This window comes from Trachypithecus francoisi, unplaced genomic scaffold, assembly GCF_009764315.1.
Source record: "Trachypithecus francoisi isolate TF-2019V2 unplaced genomic scaffold, Tfra_2.0 Lachesis_group13, whole genome shotgun sequence".
Lineage (NCBI taxonomy): Eukaryota > Metazoa > Chordata > Mammalia > Primates > Cercopithecidae > Trachypithecus > Trachypithecus francoisi.
Window position 1 is genome coordinate 23,612,294 of NW_022681458.1, and position 26,240 is coordinate 23,638,533.

General features: G+C 39.3%; 1 long non-coding RNA gene across 1 annotated transcript; it reads left to right on the plus strand.

Moving 5' to 3' along the window:
* LOC117095312 lies at positions 1-25,451 on the plus strand. Its single transcript, XR_004441916.1, has 3 exons — positions 1-12; positions 6,691-6,695; positions 25,352-25,451. It is a non-coding gene; the product is annotated as an uncharacterized LOC117095312 (long non-coding RNA).
* Positions 25,452-26,240: the final 789 nt, after the last annotated feature.

Consider the following 26,240-nt stretch of genomic DNA (forward strand, 5'->3'; position numbering starts at 1 on the left):
CGCTGAGTTAGTGTGGAGCTGGGGAGAAATGAGATTTTAAGGTTGACACTTTGATGGGGGAGAGAGAACTCCTAAAAAGGCCTTGCTAGGCAGATCTGCTCCTTCAGAGGTTGCATCAATCACTGCAGAAAGGCTGGATTGCTAAAAAGAAACCGAGAACATACATTTCTGCAATGACATCCTAGTCTGGCACCCCATGAGGGCCAGGCTAGGAGACTAAGGCCACACTGCCCTTGACATCTCGCTCCCACCAGTTGCCCATTTGGAAATAGTTCCTGACACTTTGCAGGAAGTATAAATGAGTCGTGAGCCCTCGAACACAGAGATTTGAGTAGCCACCTGAACCCTCAGAACAGCCAGCATTTGCTGAGCAGTTTTAAAAAGCATTGGGTCTTACATTTAAGTCTTTAACCCATTTTGAGTTGATTTTTGTATGTGTGAGAGATAGGGGTCTAGTTTCATTCTTCTACATGTAGATATTCAGTTTTACTAGAATAAAAGAGATGATTCTTTCACCAGTGTTTGTTCCTGGTGCCTTTGTCAAAAATCAGTTGGCTGGAAATGCCTGGATATATTTCTGGGTTGTCTATTCTATTCCATGTGTCTATCTGTTTTTATGCCAGTACCATGCTGATTTGGTTTCTATAGTTTTTTAGTAGATTTTGAAGTCAAGTGGTGTGATGCCCCGGCTTTATTCTTTTTGCTTAAGGTTACATTGGCTATTCAGGGTCTTCTGTGGTTCCACACCAATCTTAGGATTTCTTTTTTTTTCTATGATGAATATCATTGGTATTTTGATAGGGAGTGAATTGAATCTGTGGCTTGCTTTGAGTAGTATAGACGTTTTAACCCTATTAATTTTTCCAGTGCATGAACACAGGATATCTTTCTATTTATTCGTGTCCTTTTTTTTCTTATTTTTCTTTTTTTTTTTGAGATGGAGTCTCACTCTGTCGCCCAGGCTGGAGTGCAGTGGTGTAATCTCAGCTCACTGCAAGCTCTGCCTCCTGGGTTCACGCCATTCTCCTGCCTCAGCGTCCCGAGTAACTGGGACTACAGGCGCCTGCCACCACGCCCAGCTAATTTTTTTGTATTTTTAGTAGAGACAGGTTTTCACTGTGTTAGCCAGGATGGTCTTGATCTCTTGACCTCATGATCCACCCGCCTCAGCCTCCCAAAGTGCTGGGATTACAGGCATGAGCCACCTCGCCCAGCCATGTCATTTTTTTCATCAGTATTATATAGTTTCATTGTAGAGATCTTTTACTTCCTTGGCTAAATTTATTCCTACTTTATTTTTTTGGTAGCTATTGCAAATGAGATTGTTTTCTTAATTTTTTTTGGATAGTTTGCTGTTGGGGTATAGAAACACTGTTTGATTTTTGTATGTTGACTTTGTATCCTGAAACTTTGATAAATGTTTGAGGTGATAGATATGCTCATTGCTTTGATTTTATCATTACACAGTGTATATATGTATCAAAACATACTGTACCCCATAAATATATACGACTATTATGTGTCAGTTAAAAACAAAGTAAAACTTTAAAAAATTTTGAAAACATAAAAAAAGGCTTGGTGTCAGGATGCCACCAGATATTCCTGTGGGGAGACTTTCTACACCCCTCCTTGCAGAGGCCAAAAGCTGAGCTGACCTCATACGCTCCCATATGAAAGCTGGATACAGCTCAATTGCTCTTGTCAATTTCATGCCTGGAATATACAGGCCTCAGGAACTGCTGTCTTGTGTAAGGGGAGGAATTGTGTGTCAAAGTGCCAGGGATCCATCTAGCTGGTGCCAGAAAGATCCCCCAGCAGAGATGGCAGGCCTTATTTCTCCTTGGATCGCAGGGGAGAAATTGGGTTGAAATGGCTCAAGCTTGAGAGGATGGTCTCCTAAAGTCCCACTAGAAGTAGACTGAGGTCATGGACGATGTTAATTCTTGTACAAGAGGCGGTCCTACCTGCTGTCCCCTGAGACAGGAGAGCCTGCCAGCCAAGGGGGTTAGACTTGATTGTTTACACACAGGGACCCTGAGTCTGGCTTAAGGCTCCCTGCAATTTACTCTTAGGCAGTCTCTGGATTTATGAGTCTAAATCACATTAAGTACTGTTGTGAATCACCAGTGCCTGTCCCTGGCAAGGTTTTGAAGGTAAGAGCTCCAAAATGGGAGACTTCTCTGAGCCCAGGGAACAACAGAACTGTGTTTTCTAAGTCTATGAAAAAGCATTAAACTGTTTTTTGGGCATCTCTGGGAGGTGAAGAGGAGAAAAGGAACTTTTCCAAGGTTTCTTCTTGCTATGATCTGACTTGAGGCATGAAGAGAGGGGAAAGATTAAAAAGGGTAAAGCCTGTTGCAGTTTGGAGGTTCCCTATCCGGAATAGTCACTACTCCATGTGGAAGGTCTTTGCTGTACTGGACCCTCTTGAAACAAATGTGACCTTAATCTTTCTAGAAGTATTGAGTCTTTGGCAGGAAAGAATGTCCACCTGCGTTTTCTAGTTCAGTCTCCTGACTAAACTGCAATACTGTTAAGAAACTTCTCCTCAAGAGCCATTGGGTTTCAAGGGTCTTTAGACTTTGGAGGCTTTTAGCTCAAAACCTCAGATTAAGTCAGAGAGCCAAAGGAACTTGGAGATCAGTCAGCCCAATGTGATCATTCTGAAGTAAGAAATCCTGAGGACTGGAGAAGTGACGTGACTTGCCTAAAACTACACATCAAATAGTGTCAGGGTCGGGACCATGATCCAGAAGTCCTAAGCCATTTCAGAGACTGCTGTCATTCCCTCTAGTTCTACCAAACCTGCATTTGCTGGAGACATTTGATTGCTTTTTCAGTTTTCACTTTTTTCCCCTCTTCTAAACAGCTATCTTTATCCATGATGGTGATAATGAGCCATGGAGAATAGTAATATCTATATGTTCTCCTTTTCCTTTAATAACATTTACTGAATTATTCATTATTAATGATGAGTAATTCATTGTTGAATTATTCATAACATGTGTTGAATTATATTAATTTATTCACTGAACAATAATCACTGAATATTTATTGAGCATCTTTTATGTGCTAGAGATGGTGCTAAAAGCTCAGTGTCTATTACCACATTTCATCCTCACAGTCACTCTAAGGGGTAGCTACACTTTATATCTCTAATTTACAGACAAGGACACTTGGAGAAGTGCTCTAACTATACAAGTTGCACCCAAGTTAAACCTGGATTTGAGTCTTATTTCTGCCATTTTTTTACCTGGTACTTGAGTTGATGATTATGTTGTACCAGCTCTCCTACTTGAGTTCAAATTAGCTCTAAGGTCATAAATGGGCTTAAGAGCTTCTTTAAGATGACCATTTGCAGACTGGATACAATGTTTTACAATGACTATGTTATCTCTGTTTCTGCAAGGACCTTCCTGCTGTTCTAATCTTTACATGGAAACTACCATACCCATCTTCAACTGAGCCAGTTAGTATTTCTTTAGGGCAGGATAACATTTGGGGCCACAAGAAGCTATCAGAATTAGTTCACTCCAAGATTACATAGAGCACATTAAGCATATTACTTCCAAAGGTGGACTATTTTTGTTATTTTTATCTATTAATTCAAAGCACTTTAAAAGCTATAAATCTTGATGCATCAAACATGACAAAGCTTGTGGTATATGATGACCACTCTGGATCCCAAATGTGGAGACATTAGAAAAGTGAAGCCAAGGCTGGGCGCGGTGGCTCACACCTGTAATCCTAGCACTTTGAGAGGCTGAGGCAGGTGGATCATGAGGTCAGGAGTTCAGAACCAGCCTGGGCAACATGGTGAAACCCTGTCTTTACTAAAAAAATACAAAAATTAGCTGGGCATGATGGTGTGCGCCTGTAATCCCAGCTACTCAGGAGGCTGAGACAGGAGAATCGCTTGAACCTGGGAGGCGGAAGTTACAGTGAGCTAAGATCGTGCCACTGCACTCCAGCCTGGGTGACAAAGTGAGACTCGGTCTCAAAAAAAAAAAAAAGTGAAGCCAAAAAAGTGATTCAAGGATGCAAGAAATTTGGCATTTCAGGTGTTCCCTGACATGGCCCCAGCCTACTCTCTGATGACAGTATATCCTGACACCTCCTGATATGCATGCTTCATTACAGCCCAGCGCACTCACTGTTCCTAAAACATTGCACCTCAGAGTCTTTCCGCCTCCATGCCTGCTCTGGGAATCTGTAGAATACCACCTTCTCAGTGGAACTGGATCTCTCCAGTTGGAATTAATTTCTCCTTTCACTGAGTTCCTCCCTGCATTTCTTATCACACTTGATACATTCCACTTGGTAAAGTAGCTATTTATCTACGTGACTTAGCTTAGCTGGGCTTAGATAGGGGACGCCAGTGAAGGAGTCTAAGCAGGAGAATAAAGGGTCAGATTCGTGTCTGAATGTTTTTCTGTTTTCTTATACAAAGAGGTTGGCCAGGGAGACTTTGACAGAATAAAAAAGAGCCTTCTTGACCTCAAGGGGTGAAGCTGGATTGGTAGAGAAAATGAAAGTAGATGAGGAAACTCTGCAATATTTTGGAGTGCTCAGGGGCTATGAAAGTCTATTCTTTTCTGCCTCTGGTTTTCCAATTCTTTCTCTAAGGATACTTTTCAGTTCAACAGATCTTCCTCTTTCCTCTGAGACTCCACTGAACTCTGTGTGTGTGTGTGTGTGTGTGTGTATGTGTATGTGTATATGCATGTGTGTATCCATGGATGTGTGTATGTATATATGTGTATGCATGTGTGTATGTGTGTATGCATGTGTTTATACATGTGTGTATGCATGCATATGTGTGTGCATGTGTGTGTGTATGCACTGTGTATGTGTGTATACATGTGTTTATATGTGTGTGTGTGCATATGTGTGTGCATGTGTGTATGTGTGTATGTGTGTGAGTAGTGTGTGTGTATGTGTGTGTGTTTATGCATGTGTGTGTTTTTGGTTTTATGCTGATCTGCTATTGTTGTCATCATTGCTGCCAGTATTTCGGATGCAGATGCAGGGAGATAGAGGATCTACAAGTGACAGTTGGATATAGTTTTCAAATGAATTGTGTTGAAGACTGGATCCTGATAAAGGAAGTTTATCTCTTCTTGGCTTCCTGAATGTCGAAGTCGTGGGAACCTGTGAGCAGGTGACTGAGGGGGCAGATTCTCTCCTGACCTTGCCAGCTTTAAGAATAGGAGAATCTCTCTACCCACTCAATATTTGCATCTACTTATAACAGGCAAGAGTCATTTGAAAGCAAGGCAAGGGCATTGCCAGATGATCTTTGAAGGGCCCTTTTGGGATGAATCAGCTGTGATACTGCTGCTTCAGCCACTATGGGTGGGGAGTATGTATCATTATTTTAGGCACATGAAAACTGAGAATGCTACATAAATTCACATTATTGAGCAAGAGTGGTTATGGTGACCCTGAATATTTTCACATTTACCCTTGCAATTCCCCTTTTCCTTCCCTGTTTTTATTTATTTAAAATTATGGTCTCCTCTAGGAATGGAGGTGGTCTATGTTGTGGGGAGTGGTCTAGAGGCAGGACCGTGAGCCCAGAGGAGCATGGAGAAGAGGGGATGAGGTAAGGGCAGTTAGCTTCTTTCTGGACTTGGTGAGGACTGTGTGTTCTAGAGGGAACATTTTGGCCTTGTAAAAAAATAAAACCGAACACAGACATGTGGCAGCTCCCAACTGAGCACCCATTCCTTACAGGGCTACCAATCGAATGAACAGAGACCCCGATTCTCTTTAAAACAGCCAGAGAAACAAGTTTATATTTATTTACATGACCCCAAGACTCAGTTAACACAGAACTTATTTTCTTTGTGATGCTGAGGCCTGAAGTTGTAAGATGCAGGTTAATTTCCTTTGTGTATATTCTGTGGAGAGGAGAGTCATGATGCTAGAGGAACAGTCTAAAACACATGGAATATTACTGGAAAGACACTTACAGATAGTTTTCCAGCAAGAGAGAAAACTGGCATCTAGAGAAGTTAAACGACTTGTCCAAGAGCATATGGGGTGTTAGTAGGAAAACTGGCCTGGAAGCTGGGAAACCTGAGTCTAGTGAGGCTTTATTGGTAATCCTAAACTGTAGGATTATGTTCAAAACAGCTTTAAGAATTTCCCGAGTCTATAACTTAACTTCCAGATTCCAGATTCTCCCTGTGTCTATATACACATATATGCACACACATACATACATACACATGCACACACACATACAATAAAACATACAATATACACACACATACAATATAACTGAGAGAGAGAGAATACTCCAAACTTCAAATTACCTACAGATAATGGAGTAAACTCCCAGGCTCAAGGTGGTCTCCAGAGAAAGTGCTGGAGCAAAGAATCAGCCTGAAGATTGTGTGGAAAAGGAGAAAGGTGCCTGGGGGCATTAGTGTCCAAAACCACAGATAAAATAACCTCCAGAAAGAGAAGGTCGCACCTGACTGAGAAATAGCTCCAACAACTCAGAGGCCAGGTAGCCTGAGGGCGCTGCTTCAGGATGCGAATGAAAGGGAGGGTTTGACTGCCCATGGGGCTGGGCTGGCCTGTGGAAAGGGCACCATTTATGGAGGAGGGGGGGCTGTGTGGCAGCAGGGCGTCAGAAGCGTCTGAGTGGAGGGAAGAACGAAGGAAGAGTGTTCTACCAAGCCAAAGTGGATCTCAAAGCTCAGAGGACACACCAACCCCTCCCCCACAAAAGCTGCGGTCAATGAAGAAACTACACTTTCCCGTGCCGACAGAAGAGGGTGCTCTTGAACTGAGAAACGTGGTCATTAAACGCCATGACTGCGCCTACCTACAACTGTATATTTAAACATCTAAAAATGAACAGAAAATGGCAGACGACACTCATACAAGGCCAATAACTTACACACACACGAATTAAAACATTCCAGCAGATGAAAATGCTCCTACCAAGATCAAATATGAGGCAGAAGAAAACTTTAATATAACACCCACACTGAATTAAATATCCCCAAACAAGCATTTGAAAATAGAAAACAAAACCTTCAATCAGAAGTTTTAAGCTTTGTAAAAGAAATACGACCAAAAAACCCTATTATTCTGTGAAAAACCCTGTTTTTCAGGAAAATGCGAAAGAAGAATTGAGTGAACTCAGGAAAGACATGGAAGGAAAAGACAAAATCACCTTAAAAATAAAGGCCAAATTATAAAGTCCCCGTGGAAAAAGAGATTTGACTGAAAATACGAAACAGTGAGGAAAGCCATGAAATAAGTCAAGGAAAGAAAAGAAAAAGAAGGAATAAAGCAAAAGAGGTCACATAGAAAATAATTGATAGAAGAAAGCCATTGTAATAGAAAACCACTAGTATTTAAAACCACAAACTAAGAGAAATGTCTGAAGTTAAAAGGAAACTTGAATCTGCATCTTTAAAGGCTCCTCAGTATTCCTGGGAAAATAAACCTGGAATGGTGAAGTCCAAGACATATACTAGGAAAATATTATAATTTAAAGATAAAGAAAAAATTTTTCTAGATCTCCAGGCAAAAGTATAAAATCACTTACATAGGAAAGAAAATCAGACTTCTCATCTAAAGTAAGAGAATAACACAGTCACATCTTCAGGAAACTAAAGGAACTGTGGAATAGCTTTTATGTAGATGAGCTAAGCTTCAAGTATCAAGCGGTTTTCTATGTGCAGAACCCCAGAGAACACTGCAATCACTATCCAACTTTAATGGTCCTACTATAGAATAAACATCATTTAACCAAGATAGGGCCCGAACCTGAAGAACTTTGGAAAATGGACTGAGTGTGAACATTGAATATATTTTAATGTAAATCTGTAACTTAAACAAGGACAGAGTCATGGGTGGAAGAACAGTACAACTGTTATATGTGGTGACAAAACTGAAGTGATATATTGTTGCATAGACAATAGGTGGGAATGAAGAATAAAATTTGGAGCAAATAAAACAATAAGTAGCAAGGTAAATGTGAGAAAAGAGACTAAGGGCATTATAATAGGTAGTAGCAAAAAGGTAAGCACTGCAACAAAGATACTAATCTTCCCAGATATCAACAAATAAATAGCACAGGAAATAAACCACATTGAGAAAGAAAAATTATATACACAATTTTACACAAGTTGAGACCATGTATATCAGTCATATTACTAAATTGTTTATTATATTATAATTTATTAATAAGCTTATTAGTAAATTACATAACTCCCCAATTAAAAATATTTTCAAACTGACTCATACAGTAAAACTCAATTCTGAGACACATTTGAGACACACCTATAATAAAGTGATCAGAAAGGCTAAGAATAAAGAGGTATCCCAGACAAATGGAAACCATAAAATAAAGACACTCAAATCTAATCAACATAATTCAGAAGGTAGACATTATAGATATATATCAAATCTCCTCTCTTGCTAATATTGGGAATACACTCTCTTCTTAAGCACAAATAGAATGTTCACAGAAATTGACCTGATGTTGAGTAACTGTCTTCCTCTAGGCTGCTATAGCAGAATATCAGAGAGTGGGTGGCTTAGAAACAATAAAAGTTTATTTCTCACAGTTCTGGAGACTAAGAAGTCTAAGATCTAGGTGCCAGCAGATTTGGTGTCTGTTGAAGACCTGCCTCCTTGTTCATAGACAGCACCTTCTTGCTGTGCCCTCACATAGTGACGGACTAGCTAGCTCTCTGGGGTCTCTTTTATAAGGGCACTAATCCCATTTATAAGAGTAGATCTCGGATGCCCTGATCACCTCCCAAAGGCCCCACCTCCTAATGCCACCACCTTGGGAATTAGGATTTCAACATGTGAATTTTAGGGGAACATAAGCATTCAGCCCATTGTAGTCACAAAGTTTTTAAGTGAGTTCCATGAAGTAGAAATTAATGAGAAAATTTGAAAACGTTCTTCTACTTGGAAATTAACATTTCTCTATTAGATGACTATTGGGTGAAAAAGGATGTACAAACTAAAATTGCAGAATCTCAAAAAACAATAGTAGAATAAAAAACATGCACATCTGGTTTTATGAGAAATAATTAAAGCAGTGATCTGAGGAAAATCTGTGGGCTTAAATATTAAAATCAATAAAAATAATGACAATAAATAAGTTTTATTCCCGACTTAAAAACCTAGAAAAATTACAAAGTAAATAAAAAGAAAGTATAAAGAAGGAAATAATAAGGATAAAAGAGGAAATTAATGTAATAGAAAAGAGTAAAAGAAAAACTAATTAATGATTCAAAATGCTGGTTGATATGGTCTGTCTGTGTCCCCACCCAAATCTCATCTTGAATTGTAGTTCCCATAATCCCCACGTGGTGTGGGAGGGACCCGGTGGGAGGTAATTGAATCATGGGGACAGTTACCTCCACGTTGTTCTCATAGTAGTGAGTGAGTGCTCACAAGATCTGATGGTTATATAAGTGGTTTTTTTCTCCCTCTTCATTCTGCACTTCTCCCTGTTGCCATCATGTGAAGAAGGATGTGTTTGCTTCCCCTTCCACCATGATTGTAAATTTCCTAAGGCCTCCCCAGCCCTATGGAACTGTGAGTCAATGAAACCTCTTTTCATTTATAAATTACCCAGTCTCTGGTATGTCCTTATAGCACTATGAGAATGGACTAACACATGGGTTCTTTGGGGACAAAAGGTAAAGCAATATACTGATAACCTTATCAAGAAAGAAAGGTGAAGAGCAAATATACAAAATAAGAAAAGACTAGAAGGAAATAACCATTATAAAAAGGAAAATAAATCATAGGTGGACTACTTTGCAAAACTCTATGAAAATACATTTGGAAACTATGAAATTGATTATACCATATGAAAATGTAATTTATCAAAACAGGTCCCATTTGATATAGAAAACTTAAGGAGACCATTCTCCAGAGTAGTAAAAAAGGGAAGAAAGTTGTCAAAAATTATTCCACATGGAAACACTGGAGCATTATGGATTCATAAGGGAATTCTATGAATCTTCACAGATCAGATAATCTCACATAAATTGTCTCATAAATTGTTTCAAGGTACATAAAATGGAGAACTTCCAAATTCTCCATGTAACATTGCTATCGAAGCCTAATAAAGATTAATATTAATAGTGATAACAATGATCATTATTATTGTAGGGATCTACAAGCCAATTACCCTTATAAATATAGATGCTAAAATTAGATTAAAAAACTAGCCAAAAGTTTCCAACACCATATTAATTAAACATCAATATCAAATTACGGGAATGTAGACTTTAAATATGAATAAATTAATTTATATAATTCACCTTATTGATAGATTTAAGGAGAAAAATCAAACAATTATCTCCATAGGTGTTGAAATGGCCTTCAGTAATATTCAACACTTATTCCTGAAAAATGCACTCAATTAAATAGAAATAAAAAAAGCACTCAATTAAAAAGAAAGACTTCATGCAGTTTACATATATGTACATGTGTATATGTGCTTTATGCATATCTGTGTACCTCTGTCCTAAATGTAGCATCTTATTTAATTAAGAAGCCTGGGAGACATTCCTGCTAAGGCCAGAAATAAGATAAGTATACTATCCTCCTTACTATTTAACATTGTCTTGTAGGTGTTAATCAATACAATTAGATATAGGTGTAAAAATTTGAAAAGAAAAAACTCTCTCTATGCAGATGAAATGATAGTAAAACTTGAAAACCCATGAAAATTCATGATTAAACTAATTGAAACTAAATGAGAAATTCAATGAGACAGTAGGATGTAAATTAACTTATAAAAGTCAATAGCGTTCATATATACAAAAATAACCAATTACAAGATGTAATGGAAGAGAAAACATCCATTTATAATTACAACAAAAAGAGGTGAAACTTGAACAGAAATATGCAAAATCTAAATGAGGAAAGTTCTAAAACACTTCAGAAAGACATTCAAGTAGACTTGAGCAAGTAAAAAGCATCTGTTGTTCTTGGAGAGAAACTACTCAACATCATACAGATGTCAGCTCTTCTCAAGTTAACATATGAATTTAACTTAAATGCAAGAAAAATGTCAACAAGCTTTTGTTTTGTTTTGTTTTCTGGACCTAAACAAGTTGATTCTGAAATTATATAGGAAAGCAAACATGCAAGAATGGCTGGGAGACCCTACACAGGGGGAAGAGGGAAGCGGTAAGGGGAGATTGGTCTTCTTGGATACTAAAAAGTACTGTAACTACTTGGTGGTTAACACAGTGTAGTAGTGGCACATGAATGGAGAGACCAGAGGAACAAGATAGAATATCCAGAAATAGATTTAAGCTAGCATAAAAATGTATTATTTGATATAGATGGCATTTCAAATCATTGGGAAAGTACAGACTTCTGAATAAATGGTGTTGGGACAGTTGGACAACTATTTGGAGACAGAACTGAATCCACACCTTACACCATATACCATAATAAACTCTGAAGACATGAGAAATCTAAATGGAAAAATACATAATAAACAATCCCTACAAATACTAGAAGAAAACATTAATGAATGTTTTGTAACTTGAATATAGGACAGGCTTTCTAAATGTGACTAAAGATCCATATATAATGAAAGAAAAGATTGAGGAGTCGTACTACATAAAATTAATTAAGAATTATGTGGCTAAAAAAGCAAAAATATTTGCAACATGCATCAGAGATCAATGCAATCTCCTTAATATATAAAGCATATTTAAAAATTGAGAAAAAACAAAAATCATGAATTTCCACAAAATTGTAGGAACATGATCCTTAACATATGAAAAGATGCTCAGCCGCACTCTTTTTTTTTTTTTTTTTTTTTGAGGCGGAGTCTCGCTCTGTCTCCTGGGCTGGAGTGCAGTGGTGTGATCTCAGCTCACTGGAAGCTCCGCCTCATGGGTTCGCACCATTCCCCTGCATCAGCCTCCCGAGTAGCTGGGACTACAGGTGGCTGCCACCACGCCCGGCTAATTTTTTGTATTTTTTTTTTCTTTTTTAGTAGAGACAGGGTTTCTTCATGTTAGCCAGGATGGTCTCGATCTCCTGACCTCGTAATCTGCCCACCTTGGCCTCCCAAAGTGCTGGGATTACAGGCATGAGCCACCACGCCCGGCCGCTCAGCTGCACTCTTAAAACGATTATGCAGACCAAAACTATACTTTTATAACTGATTGAGTTGGCAAAAATTCACAAGTTTAGCAGCCCATTCTGCTGCTGAAGCTGTGGGAAAATAGGCTGTATTCGTGTGCTTCAGCTGCCATAACAAGATATCATAGACCGAGGGACTTAAACAACACAAATTTATTTTCTCACAGTTCTGGAGGCTGGGAGGCCAAGAACAACTTCCTCACCACCTTAAAGATCCTCTCTCCAAATACAGTCACATTCTGAGGCACTGGGGGTTAGGGCTTGAACAGATGAATTTTCAGAGGACATGATTCGGCTCATAACACAGTCACATACATTGCCTTTGGAAGTTCAAGTGGTGTAATCAGCTTGGGGGGAGATATGGCAGAGCAACATTTATCTGCTGACTCTGCAACTGACTCCTATAACTTTATTCTGAAACCTTCTGAAACAACCAACCAAACAAACAAACAAAACCAAAGCAAACAAAAGAAACATATGCACAGGATTATTCATCAAATCATGATTTGTGGGAGTAAAACAACAACCTGAATACCAATATATAAAATATTGGTTGAATAAACCCTGGCACATCCACACATTGGAGCAATTATTTAACTATAGAAAATAATGATGAAGGGCTGGGCACAGTGGCTCACGCCTGTAATCGCAGCACTTTGGGAGGCCGAGGTGGGCAGATCACAAGGTGAAGAAATTGAGACCATTCTGGCCATCATGGTGAAACCTCGCCTCTACTAAAAACACAAAAATTAGCTGGACGTGGTGGTGCGCTCCTATAGTCCCAGCTACTTAGGAGGCTGAGGCGGGAGAATTGCTTGAACCTGGGAGACAGAGGTTGCCGTGAGCCGAGATCATGCCACTACACTCCAAACTGGCAACAGAGCGAGACTCCATCTCAATGATGAAGATTGTTATTAATTGCTTAATTGCTTAGGGTTATTTCCACTGATATGTTTTAAGTAAAAAAAAAAGCAAAGTGCAAAAGAGTACATATAATAGGCTTTTATGTAAAAAAAGAGAAGGAAAATAAGAAAGAAAACACACACACACACACTTATATTTACAAAAAGAACCATGGGAAGAATAAACCAGAAATGAATAAAATGATTGTCTGCACAATGGGTATAGGATAGGAATGAGAACAGGGTAGAGGGGATGAGAAAGGAGTGAACTTTTATATAACTTTTTATATAGTTTTGACTTTTAAGCCATGGTAAAATCATACATATTAAAAAAAAAAAACTAAAAAGGACAAAATACTCTAATTTGAACACAAAGAGAAACAAGTGAACCCAACTATATGACCAGCTGATAACAGAAACTGATTTTGAACACGTTACCCTGACCAAATGTGTTTTGTGGGATATAGTGCAAGTGCAAAAAAGAACTGAAAAGAAATTTAAATTTTACTCTGTATGTTTGTAGTTGGTTGTGGTACTGGTGTAGTAATTCCCACACTACTTTGTGCAAATTATAGGAAAGAGAATTAAGTCAATATTAGATGTTGTTAACCGCCATGAGGGAAGGAAACTGGGAATATGGAAGGGAAGGAGATGAAGAGTTCTCTGTATTCAATTTGAAGGTTTCAGAGTAAACTCGTGGTTTAAACACTTAACTATCTTAGTTCATTCAATAAAAAATATTCCAGGTCTCTGAGGAAGGAAAAGTACATTGTTGGGAAAATATTTTATTGTCCCAAGAAAATGTTCAATAACTAATGGGAACATATCAAGTAAACACAGGAGCCAGCTTGAAGAAATTCTCACTGGTCAAGTTAGAGACAAATTGAGAATCAAAAAGAATAATGATTGTAATGTATTTTAATGCACTGAATTAAAAAATGATATTCAAAAACAAACCAACAAGCAAAACAAGACTAGGTGGGAGGGTGAAGAAGAGTTCTTTACAGAGAATGCTGGCCGAATGTTACTGATGGTGGAGTTTGAAAATTATTTGGTGAAAGATTATTGGGTCACAAAATATTCATATAAAGTTTAACCTCACAAGTGACTTACTAATTGCAAAAGCAAAAGATATATCTACATTAGAATAATCTAATGGACACCATTTTAAGCAGTCATCAGATAGATTGGGATAATCTATCTGTTTCCTGATGTGATGCACTGAGAAAGACACAACAAAACTTGTCATATTCTTGCCAATATGCATAATCAGAATTTAAATATGAGAAAACAATACAGTTATTATGGAAAACAGTGTAGAGCTTCCTCAGAAACCTAAAAATAGAACTATCATATGATCCAGCAGTCTCACTACTGAGTATACATTCAGAGGAAACAAGATCATTATGTTGAAGAGATATCTGCACTCCAATGTTCATTGCAGCACTGTTCACAATAGCCAAGTTATGGAATCAGTCTAAGTACCCATCAACAGGTTAACTGGAAACAGAAAATGCGTATAGATGCACAAAGGAATAGCTTTAAACATGAAATCCTGTTGTGTGTAATGACACAGATGAAGCTAGACAACATTATGCTAAGGGAAATAAGCCAGGCATAGGAAGAGACACACTTCATGATCTCACTTACATGTAGCATCTACAGAAGTTGAACTCATAGAAGTAGAGAGTAGATTGGTGGTTACCAGGGGCTGGGGCTGGGGAGTTGGGAGATGTTGGTCAAAGGATACAACATTTCAGCCAGATGGGAGAACTAAGTTCAGGAGATCTATTGTACAACATGGTGACTATAGTTCATAATAATGTATTGTATTCTTGAAAATTGCTGGCCGGGCGCGGTGGCTCAAGCCTGTAATCCCAGCACTTTGGGAGGCCGAGACGGGCGGATCACGAGGTCAGGAGATCGAGACCATCCTGGCTAACACGGTGAAACACCGTCTCTACTAAAAAAATACAAAAAAACTAGCCGGGCGAGGTGGCGGGCGCCTGTAGTCCCAGCTACTTGGGAGGCTGAGGCAGGAGAATGGTGTAAACCCGGGAGGCGGAGCTTGCAGTGAGCTGAGATCTGGCCACTGCACTCCAGTCCGGGCCACAGAGCGAGACTCCGCCTCAAAAAAAAAAAAAAAAAAAAGAAAATTGCTAAGAGAGTAGATTTTAAGGGTTCTCACCACAAAAGTGATAAGTATGTGAGATAATTCATATGTTAATTATCTCAGTTTAGACATTCCACAATGTATACATACTTCAAAAAGTGTACATAATAAACATATGCAATTTTTATTGTCAATTTAAAAAATAAATAAATATGAGGAAACAATCAGAAAAATCCACATTTGTAGAGCTGGCTACAAAAAAGTTGGCCTGAGTGCTGCAAAAATCTCACCCTTACAAAAGGCAAAAAAAAGTGAGGGAATTGTTAATGAAGAATAAAGGGATACAACAAATAACTGTAACCTATGATACTAGATTTGATCTTTGATTTAGAAAAAGCCAAAAAAAGACACTATTATTGAGAAAATATGAATATTTACTATATATTAGATAATATTGTCACATCAATGCTAAATTTCTTGAGAGTGATCATGATGTGGGTGTGTAGGAAAATGTCCTTGTTCTTAGGAGACACAAAATGAAATATTTAGAGAGGAAGTGTTATAATGTCTAAAACTTTCATTTCAATGATTCAGATGAAAAATTAACCCAAGCACACAAAGGGTGAAATGTTAAAAATGGATAAATAAGAGAGGTATAAAGATTTAGTCAATAAATCAGATGTGGGGTGACCAATGCCTATAATGGTAGCAATCAACTGACAAGTACCCCACAAATATAGTAGCCTTGTCCAGATTCATGGGTGTCCACATTTCATTCCAGATGAAAATGAAAATCCTGAGAGAGTTTTTCAGAGGAGAATGTCCTAAGTTAATGAGTCAATGAAACACCCACTTCATTAGCCTACTTTCTTGTAAGATATATTTCCTTAGAAAACTTTGAAGATTTGTGTGCTAGTAAGGGAAACTTTGGGATCCATGAATACTCTTAGGACTATTGCTCTCATTATTTTCAGGATAATTTCAAAGTCAGTCTTTTGCTTAAAACTGTTTATTTAATTTATTTATTCACGTAGTCATCCCCTATGCATATACTTCAGGCCAAAAATGTTGCCTGACACTGTAGATTTAAACATGACCCAGTTTTTACTTCAAATCCTATTGGGGCAGACATGATTAAATACTAGTTAAATGTACCACTATGGGAACTCAGAGGAGATCAAGTAACTTTAGCCTGGGGGGTCTTCAGAAAGGACCTGATATAGCACCCTATAGCTTTCCTTCATGGCACTTATTCACGGTTATGATTATGGAGTGAGTTAAGAGACTATCACGTTAACATTTATGTCCCCAGTAGACATTGGGTACTATGGGAGCACAGACCCACAGGTCTACAGTGAGGAACAATCTTGTTCCCCACTTATATACCCAACATAGTACTCAGCATATATTGTATTCTCAATAATGACTTGTTGAATGAGTAAATGAATTGTTTTAGACCTGTAGAAAGAATATTTTATCAGATTAATCAACATCGGAGCTTTTGTACTCAGAGGCAATGAGATGTACAAATGCACCAAGGCATGAAAAAGCAGGGAACGTTTAGGAAATGAATTGTACGTATGGTGTGTGAAGGTAAATAAAGAGATAGAAAGATGAGCTGCAGTCAGCTTGGGAAGACTTTGGGTAACTTCTTAAAGAGTCTGGAATTTATTCTGTAGGCAGTGAGGAGTCAAGGAAAGGTTTGTGCAGGGGAGCAATATAATTAAATTGGTTTCTTAAAAAGATGACAGAAGCAGAAGAAATGTCTTGAACAAACAAGAAACTAGTAGTAGTGAGGACATTTAGAGGCATGAAGGATATACAATGAAGGGAGCAGGGGAATTGATATTCCTTATAAATATCTCTGAAGTGTGAGATTTGAAGCCCATTTGGACAATGAGAGAGGAGTGGACTTAAAGATAATTTTGAGATGTCTAATTTGAGTGAAGGGTTAGATGATGGTGCTATTCACTAAAATAGAAAAAAGTATTCCTGCTGAGTTGAAATTAGCCATTTTGGGGAAACCTTAAGCACACATTGAAAAGGTGTGTCTAGAACTTAGTAATCCACATAGAGACACAAACCTCAGGTTGAATGATCATAGGTACAGAGGTGATAGCTGAAGCCATTGTGGGAGAAGCAATTTCCCAAGAGAATAGAGAACGAGATGACAATGGGGTTGAGAATAGTATGTTAGAAAACACCAGTATTCCTCGAAAATTCTATTACCATACTGTCGTCCTGCATAGGAGCTCTCATTCCAGAGCATCAGAGCCTCAAAGAACATGGCTTCACTAACAGCTGGGAACACTTGTGCAGCAGTCAGAGGCCCATCAAGAAACAATTCACTGAATGGTTTGTGACTTTAATGAAGTCACGTTATCCCCAGTGGTGTCAAAAGGGTTAAGGAAACAAAGAAATTGAGGCCACCAGAGAATACCAATGGGGGAAAACCTTGCCACTTCCAGACCAAGGGGCAAGGAGAGGAAACAATGTTACTGGAGTCTAGTGAAAACAGAAGCGATGAAGGAGAAACTGTCTAGTGGGACATTTAGAAAAAGAAGAATATGCCTGCTGCCAGAGAGGACTAAATGGAAAGGAAGAGCCAGGAGAAGAAATACTTCAACCTCCCTTACCCCCCAACTCCCTCCCACTTACCTTTTTTTTTTTGAGATGAAGTCTTGCTCTGTCTCCCAGGCTGGAATGCAGTGGTGAAATCTTGGCTCACTGCAACCTCTGCCTCCTGGATTCGAGTGATTCTCCTGGCTCAGCCTCCCAAGTAGTTGAGATTACAGGTGCCTGTCGCTGCGCCCAGCTAATTTTTGTATTTTTTAGTAGTTTCACTGGGGTTTTAGTAGTTTCAACGGGGTTTCACCATGTTGGCCAGGCTGGTTTCAAACTCCTGGTCTCAGGAGATCCACCCACCTTGGCCTCCCAAAGTACTGGGATTACAGGCATGAGCCACCATGTCTGGTGCATTTTTTTTTTTTTTTAAGCAACTCGAACTCGAGATGTAATTTATATAACATAAAATTTCCCATAGTACAAAACCCACCATTTTTAAGTATACAATTCAGGGGCTTTTAGTCTACTTACAAAATTGTACAACCAACACCATCATCCAATTCCAGAACATTTTCATCATCCCAAAAAGGAACCCCATATCTTTTTTTTTTTTTTTTTAAGACGGAGTCTCGCTCTGTCGCCCAGGCTGGAGTGCAGTGGCCGGATCTCAGCTCACTGCAAGCTCCGCCTCCCGGGTTCCCGCCATTCTCCTGCCTCAGCCTCCGGAGTAGCTGGGACTACAGGCGCCCGCCACCGCGCCTGGCTAATTTTTTTGTATTTTTTTTAGTAGAGACGGGGTTTCACCGTATTAGCCAGGATGGTCTCGATCTCCTGACCTCGTGATCCGCCTGTCTTGGCCTCCCAAAGTGCTGGGATTACAGGCGTGAGCCACCGCGCCCGGCCCGGAACCCCATATCTTTTAGCAGTCACTACTAATTGTCCCTTTTCCTTAGCCCCATAAACTGATATACTTTCTGTCTCTATGGATTTGCCTATTCTGAATAGTTCATATAAGTGGATCATACAATGTGTGTGTGGCCTCTTTCTCCTTTTAATTAGCATAATGTTTTCAAGTGTATCCATGTTGTAGTATGTGTCAGTACTTCATTACTTTTAAGGATGAATAATAATCCATTGTGTGGGTATACTGCAAATTTGTTTGCGCAGTCATCAACTGATAGATATCGGTATTGGTTCCATTTTTTTTTGCTTGCACAGAACCTCAAGGTCAACCAGGGTCCTCTCGGATCTTTCCGGAGCATGTGCACAGCCCTATGCATAGGTGTGGCCTTCTAGACTTCCAAGAATAATTTAGAGTTTTCCAAGCCTGTGGACATCCCATTGTCTAGCTTTTCCTTTTAAGCTTTTTGGTTAGTCTATTGTTTTCATCAACTTTTATACATCACTTCAGGCAGTGTCTGTATTAAAACACCTGCAGGTAAATATCTTTAACGAGTGTTCCCACCCTCAGAGGTATTGAGCACGATGCACGTTTTGAGGTAGGTGAACCTTCCATGTGGTCTGCAAATGTATCAGTTTCCAGAAAACAATCACTAAGGTATCACTTATCCCAGCCCATTAATCTCCCTGTGCTGCTAGAATTCCGTTGCCTCCTCTCCCGGTCCTGCTGAAGCAGGTGCAATGACAATGTTCATCATTTAGGCAGTGAGGTTTAAGCAGTCATTTTATATTTTGTGACTGGTCTAAGGTTTCTGAGTGAAACTCGATTGCTCTGTATTTGTCACAAGAGTAATACAAAGATCCTGGTTCATGAGGGCTAAGAATGATGTCTGTTGGGCATGGATGTCTAGAACTCCCGCTGAGTCGCCGGATCATCCGACCTCATTCATTCTACTCCTACTGTCACCAGTAGAGGGTTGTGACTGCAAGTTGTCAAGGTTCTTGGCGTTTTGAACAAAGAATTGGACAAAATGCCCAGCAAAGGAAAGAAAGAATGAAGTAAAAAAAGAATGAAAGCAGGGATTTATTGAAAATGAAAGTACACTCCACAGTGTGGGAGCGGACCCAAGGAGCTGTTCAAGGGCCTGGATACAGGATCTTCTTGGGTCCAGATACCCCCTAGAAGTTTCCCATTGACCACTTTATGCTCACCTCATGTCAACGAAGTGGTAGCCCGCAATCAGTCTGTTTGGTTGCAGAAAGCAGCCAACTGGAGGCTGAAGTGAAGTTACAAAGGTCACACCCGTATGCAAACATCTGACTGGTTGCAAAGAGCAGCCAATCAGAGGCTAGGGTGAAGTTACAAAGTTATATACTTCTTCGCATATGAAGACTCCACCTGCGATCAGTCTGATTGGTTGTGGACAGCAACCATTCAGAGACTGGAGTGAAGTTACAAAGCTGCAAACGAAGACTCTACCCACACTCAGTATGATTTGTTGTGGACAGCCAGTTTCCCATCTGCCGGGCAGAAAAGGCCAAAGGGAGTAGTAGTCTCTGGTCCTTTGGTACTTAGGCATGGAAAGTTAGGGTTTTCCTTCCAATTTAGTTCTAGGAAGTGGGCTTGAAACAGTCTTGTCTTTGGTTCCCTGCCTCCAGACCCTATTCTCCTGCCTCACTACCATGTACATTGTTGTGAGCAGCTTCATGAAGAAATGAGGCTCCAGGAAGACTTGCAGATGAAGGCAAAGTTACTTGCCTGGGGGAGGCAGTAGATTAGTGAGGCAAGCATAAATTGGTGGTGACAATCATTTCCTGGACTCCCAGGCAAAATTATGAAATTTCTTCTCATGCAGAAAGTCTCTTCTCCTCTCCTCTGGCTTCCCACCCTCATTTGGCATCCCACTTCCTGGAGTGTTGACAATTTGTGCCCACTTGAATTTGCTTTCTCAGCATACCATGTTCTAAGCTTTTTTCCCTTTCCTTCTAGTCATTAAAATCTACCTATCTCATTCCCCTATCATATCAGAAAACTAGGCTAGGTACTAACATATACCAAGATGATAATCACTGAAAGAGATTGCTGTTATTTCTTCTAGGTCACATATTTGACTTTTAATAGTAACTTTTAATCTTTAACTTGAAGGTATGACCAATGAAAATTCCAGGAAAAACAGCAAGGTTTGTGGGCTAGATACTTTATAGCTATCATTTGCGACCTTTCAGCTCTGCAACAGATACTTTAAATTCATAGCCCATTCAATCTTCATGACAACCCTATGAAGAAGGTATTATTTTCCCTGGTTTATAGATCATAAGCCTTGTTGCTCATGAGAAATAAAAATAAAATCTTAAGTCCTTCAAAAGACTGAACAGACTCCCTTTTGGCCAAGAGGACCCCAGATAAACCTTAAAAACTGAGCTCCTAGCCATGACAAGATGAGAGGTCAGACACGTCCCAGTATGCCCCTTTGTTATTAACCTTTAACCAGAATTCTTTCCTAGAGTAAGCAGAAACCAGCTCTAGAAAACAAGAAAGGGATGACTCCGTCCTTTATTACCTTTAGCCAATTATCTGAGGCCATGACAGGACTCTCCCTCTCTCTCTCAGTTTTGACGTGATAACTCACCCATTTCACAATGTATTCCTTCCTAATAAGAGACCACCAACCATCGAGTGGTTCTGGCATCAACAGAGGGTGCACAGTGAGGGTTTACATGTTCTCTGCTTTACCTTTTGACATTAGAGAGTCAAAAACTGCACCTTTGGATCATTCTAATGCCATCTTTTTTTTTTTTTAATTTTGCTTTAAGTTCTGGGATATATGTGCAGAACACATAGGTTTGTTACATAGGTATACATGTGCCATGGTGGTTTGCTGTACCTATCAACCTGTCATCTAGGTTTTAAGCCCCGCGTGTATTAGGTATTGGTCTTAATGCTCTCCCTCTCCCCTCCCCTTGCCCCTCACCCCGCAACAGGCCCCGGTGTGTGATGTTCCCCTCAATGTGTCCATGTGTTCTCATTGTTCGACGCCCACTTATAAGTGAGAACATTCAGTGTTTGGTTTTCTGTTCCTGTTTTAGTTTTCTAAGAACGATGGCTTCCAGCTTCATCCATGTCCCTGCAAAGGACATGAAATCATTCTTTTTTATAGCTGCATAATATTGCATGGTGTATATGTGACACGTTTTCTTTATCAAGTCTATCATTGATGGGTATTTGGGTTGGTTCCAAGTCTTTGCTATTGTAAATAGTAATGCCATCATTTTTGGAACATGCCACCCATGAAGAGGCATGGAGCTCCATTGTGCATGTGTATGTTACTCCTTTCATAAATATTCATGATTTTGCCTATAGCTTATTGAATATGTATGCTTAGCCAAGCTGGTCAGCATAAATTCCTGTCTTATGCCTCCCCCTACCCCCACCAAAGTGCCATCTTCCAGCTTCTGGCTGGAGGCTATACTTCCCAGCCTGTCAGAATGGCCACCTTGCAGGCTACAACCCTTTATGAGAAACAAAGGTCTCGTTTCCAAAATTATGACTTCATTATTCTGCAGCTGACACTCACAGTGATGAGGAGATAGAGACAAGAAAAGGCAGAGCTATGATTTGAACCTGGGTAGACCTGACTTCAAATCCTTAAGTACCCTTCCTATCACAGCTCCCTGGCTGGAGGCAATTCAGGATGAACAGCTCATGTTAGTGATAATGTGATAGGAATTCATGTTTTTAACTTCACTGCATCCCATTTTATTTCTAGTCAGATACATAATCTCTTTCAAGTCAAGAATTTCCTTCTTTAATTTTTTTTCTCTTTCTGGATTTCAAATGATCATTTCCCCCCATTTTTGGGCTGAATTGACAAGAGAAACTTCAGCTCTTTCTCTTTAAATGGTCTAAATTGCTCAGAAACCAGGGAGAAACAATAAAAACCACTGTTCTGCTGGAAACTGTACTTTCACAAGTCTTAAAATGAGGGAAGGTTTCATAGCCACGTGTCCCAGAGTTGGGTTCTGGATGAAATGAAGGGGCATAAATATCACCATGGTCTCAATGGAAAGGTGGGAAAAGACCTTTACAGCCATATTTTCTCCTTCATATGTTGTTATGGGACTTAGGAAGAAAGACACAGTGTGCCTTGAAAGGCCAGGGAGAAATGTGAACTCTAGGAATGAGCACTCGGATCTTAAGGAAACACCACATTGAGAATGTGGTGGGCATGGGTCAGGAAATTCCAAGCTCTGGCTTCTGCTGCAGGAAGAACAGCTAGCTCCTGATTACTTGTGAACAGGTCAGACCACCTGGCTTCTTCTCCTACCATGTATCCAGTTCAGCAAGAAACCAGTGGCAGGTGGCCTAGAAATAAATTGTTTTCTGCCTCTTCTTCCCACATGTTGGTGAAACAGGCCCAAGCAGAGAGGGATTAAATGTTTGAATTTACCTATGATTCTTAGAAATAAAAAGCCAAATTTGGATAATAATTGCTTGCATATTAGTTATGACTTTTCTTTCATCTTCCTCTGACTGATGTGGGTAATTAAGTTGGCCAAACACAATCTCAGTTTCCACATTAGGTTTGAATTAGTCTAAAGACACACATCTGGGTGGGTATAGAAATTGTGTGAACTTCAGTCATATTCTGCAAATGTTCCCATAATCCATGTTGTCAGTGTATAGGTTATAATGATATTTTTACATTTATAAAACTTCTATATTTATTTATTGTAAATTTATTTTCAGCTGAAAAGTTTGTTTGTTTATTTATTTATTTATTTAGAGATGGGGTCTTGCTATGTTGCCCAGGCTAGTCTCAAACTCCTAGACTCAAGTGATCTGCCCATCTCAGCCACCCAAAGTGCTGGGATTACAGGCATGAGCCATCACACCCAGCCCATTTACAGGATCTTATTTCCTTATTTTTTTTATAAATATTTTCATCCTAATCAACTAACCTTTATGAATGAACAGTATCTCCAGTACAATTAGACTGTGCAGAGGGAAGACTCAAAGGTTCAGGTAAGTGAGCTGCATAACACCGGTGAGGACATTGACATCCAGTGCCAGAGACCCGCACAGTGCTCAGCACGTTTTGGAGTTGAATATCAGTCCATATTGGTTGACTTTCACAAAAACAGTGGTTACTAGACCTCAGGTTATTGGCAAGAAGTAAATACAAGGCGTGGAAATGCATCTGCACAAAGTTAGAATTTGTTGGCTGTGGTGAAATCTGAGGGCAAAATCAAACTCCCATCTTGTTCCCCTGACTAAAGCCACTGAAAAAAGTTCTTCATTGTGGTTTCTGAGATCCAAAGAAAAGACAGCTCCAAGTGGTTTATTACACAAGGTTCAGAAGGCTTATGGGCATCCAATGGTTCCCACCAAGTTGGATTTTGATGGGTTAAATGTGGGCAAATCAGAAACATAAGAATTGAATTTCCTTTCCAATACACATGGGTTTTAAGTGAAGGGAAAAAGGTGCTTGGGGCACAATGTATTTATTTGCCAAGCCCCAAACATTCAAAAAATGGTTCAATATGTCCCAGTGCATCCAGCTAGCTGCCAAGTCCCCCCTCTTTCTGGAAGTGATTGTCTACATATGCACACTGATAGGTGCACAGAAAGTGATGTTATATCTTTTGCAATTTAAGTTTTAGACTATCTAGTCTCTGATACAGATTATTCTAAATTCTCAGATGGTGTAGTGATGGAGGTATAGTGGTCTTTCCCCAAGGCTTCCTCAACCCCTTACCCAATGTCTGCTCAAATACGTGTCCTCATGACATGAAGGAGATTTTGTATTTACCAAGAGCCAATGTCTCAAATATTTAGGTCAAAATCATTTACTTTGTTGCCTGTTTACATCTGATAGCATATTAATGACAAATTGTTGATTTTAGTTGAGACCAACAAATGGTGAAAATGTGGCTCAGTTTCTCTGGAATCTAAATGAATTAGGCTAAAGAGAGGGAAAGAGAGGGGAGCAAGAATGTAAGTCAGGAGGCTGCTTTGGACATCTCGGGGTAAAGAAATGGAAGAAAGGAGGAATGGGAGACATGGGCAAAATAGGCTATGAAACTAAAGGAAAGATGGAATCTTAAGGAACCTTTGTGACATGGAATCAACCTAAATGCCCATCAGTGATAAACTGGATGAAGAAATTGTGGTACCTATGTTAATACCCCATGGAATATTATGCAGCCATAGAAAACAACCAGATCATTTCCTTTGCAGGGACATGGATGGAGCTGGAAGCCATTATCCTTAGCAAACTAATGCAGGAACAGAAAACCAAATACCACATGTTCTCACTTATAAGTGAGAACTAAATGATAAGAAGTACACATATACACAGAGGGGAACAACACATATTAGGGTCTATCAAACTCCCATCTTGCTCCCCTGACAAAAGCCACTGAAAATAGTTCCTCATTGTGGTTTTTGAGATCTAAAGAAAAGACAGCCCCAAGTAGTTTATTGTATAAGGATCAGAAGGCTTATGGGCATCCGATGGTTCCCACCTCGAGAAGGTGAGTGGGAGAGTGGGAGGAGGAAGAGGATCAAGAAAAATAACTAATGGGTACTAGGCTTAATACTTGGGTGATGAAATAATCTGTACAACAAATCCCCATGACATAAGCTTACCTATGTAACAAACCTGTACCTGTACTCCCAAACTTAAATTTAAAAACAAAAACAAACAAGCCGGAACCGTAGCCATGGCTATAAGCCTTCTTATTCGAGCCGAATTAGGTCAACCCGGTAACCTATTAGGCAATGACCACATTTACAGAAAAAAAGAAAACTTTTCTGAGTCTACATGTCCTGTGGAAACCAGATGGGAACAAATGGTTCCACCAATCTAATTTGTTTGGGCTAATTTGGGTGATGAAAAGTAAGGATGGGAATTTATTGTTCCTTTTTCAGGTGAATTGACAGGCTAAATATGGTGTGTTGCAGGCAACAAACTGATTACATCTGAATCTACTATGGTCATTCTTGCCCACTCTCTGTGGTGTTGGCAGAGTTTAGCTATGAAGAATATGGGGCAAAAGGAGGGAGAAGATGCTTTCCGGTTTATGCCTGCAACCGGGCAAATTGAGGTGTGATTGCAGGAGATGGAGAAAGGAGGTGAGATGATAATAGACAGAGGATGTCTTGAAGAATACTATCAATTCCACAGATTTATTTTGGAATTGTATAAATATTGGTGCTAGTTTAAAAATTGTTGTAATTTAAGTCCTATACATAGATGAAGTAGCCTAAATCTATATTTTGCTTTTTAAGAATAGTACAACTCTCTTGCTATAATTAGGGTAGTGTAGATAAAATCTCAGAAAATTACATTTTTATGGCTACCTTTATCTCTATGTTTCTGCCTCCCTTGGAATGTTACTCCCTTCTGTTTCTTGCAATTTCCTTTAACTTCCATCTATTCATTGAAACATGAAGTATGCTTCTTTAAAAAAATTAATAAAGAAGTATGCTTCTTTTAAAATTTAATGACAAAAAATTTATATGAGGCCTGCTTCTCCCTCAGATTTTCATAAAATCTTCTACATATAGAGGGTGTTTGAGGATATTTCTTTGCTGT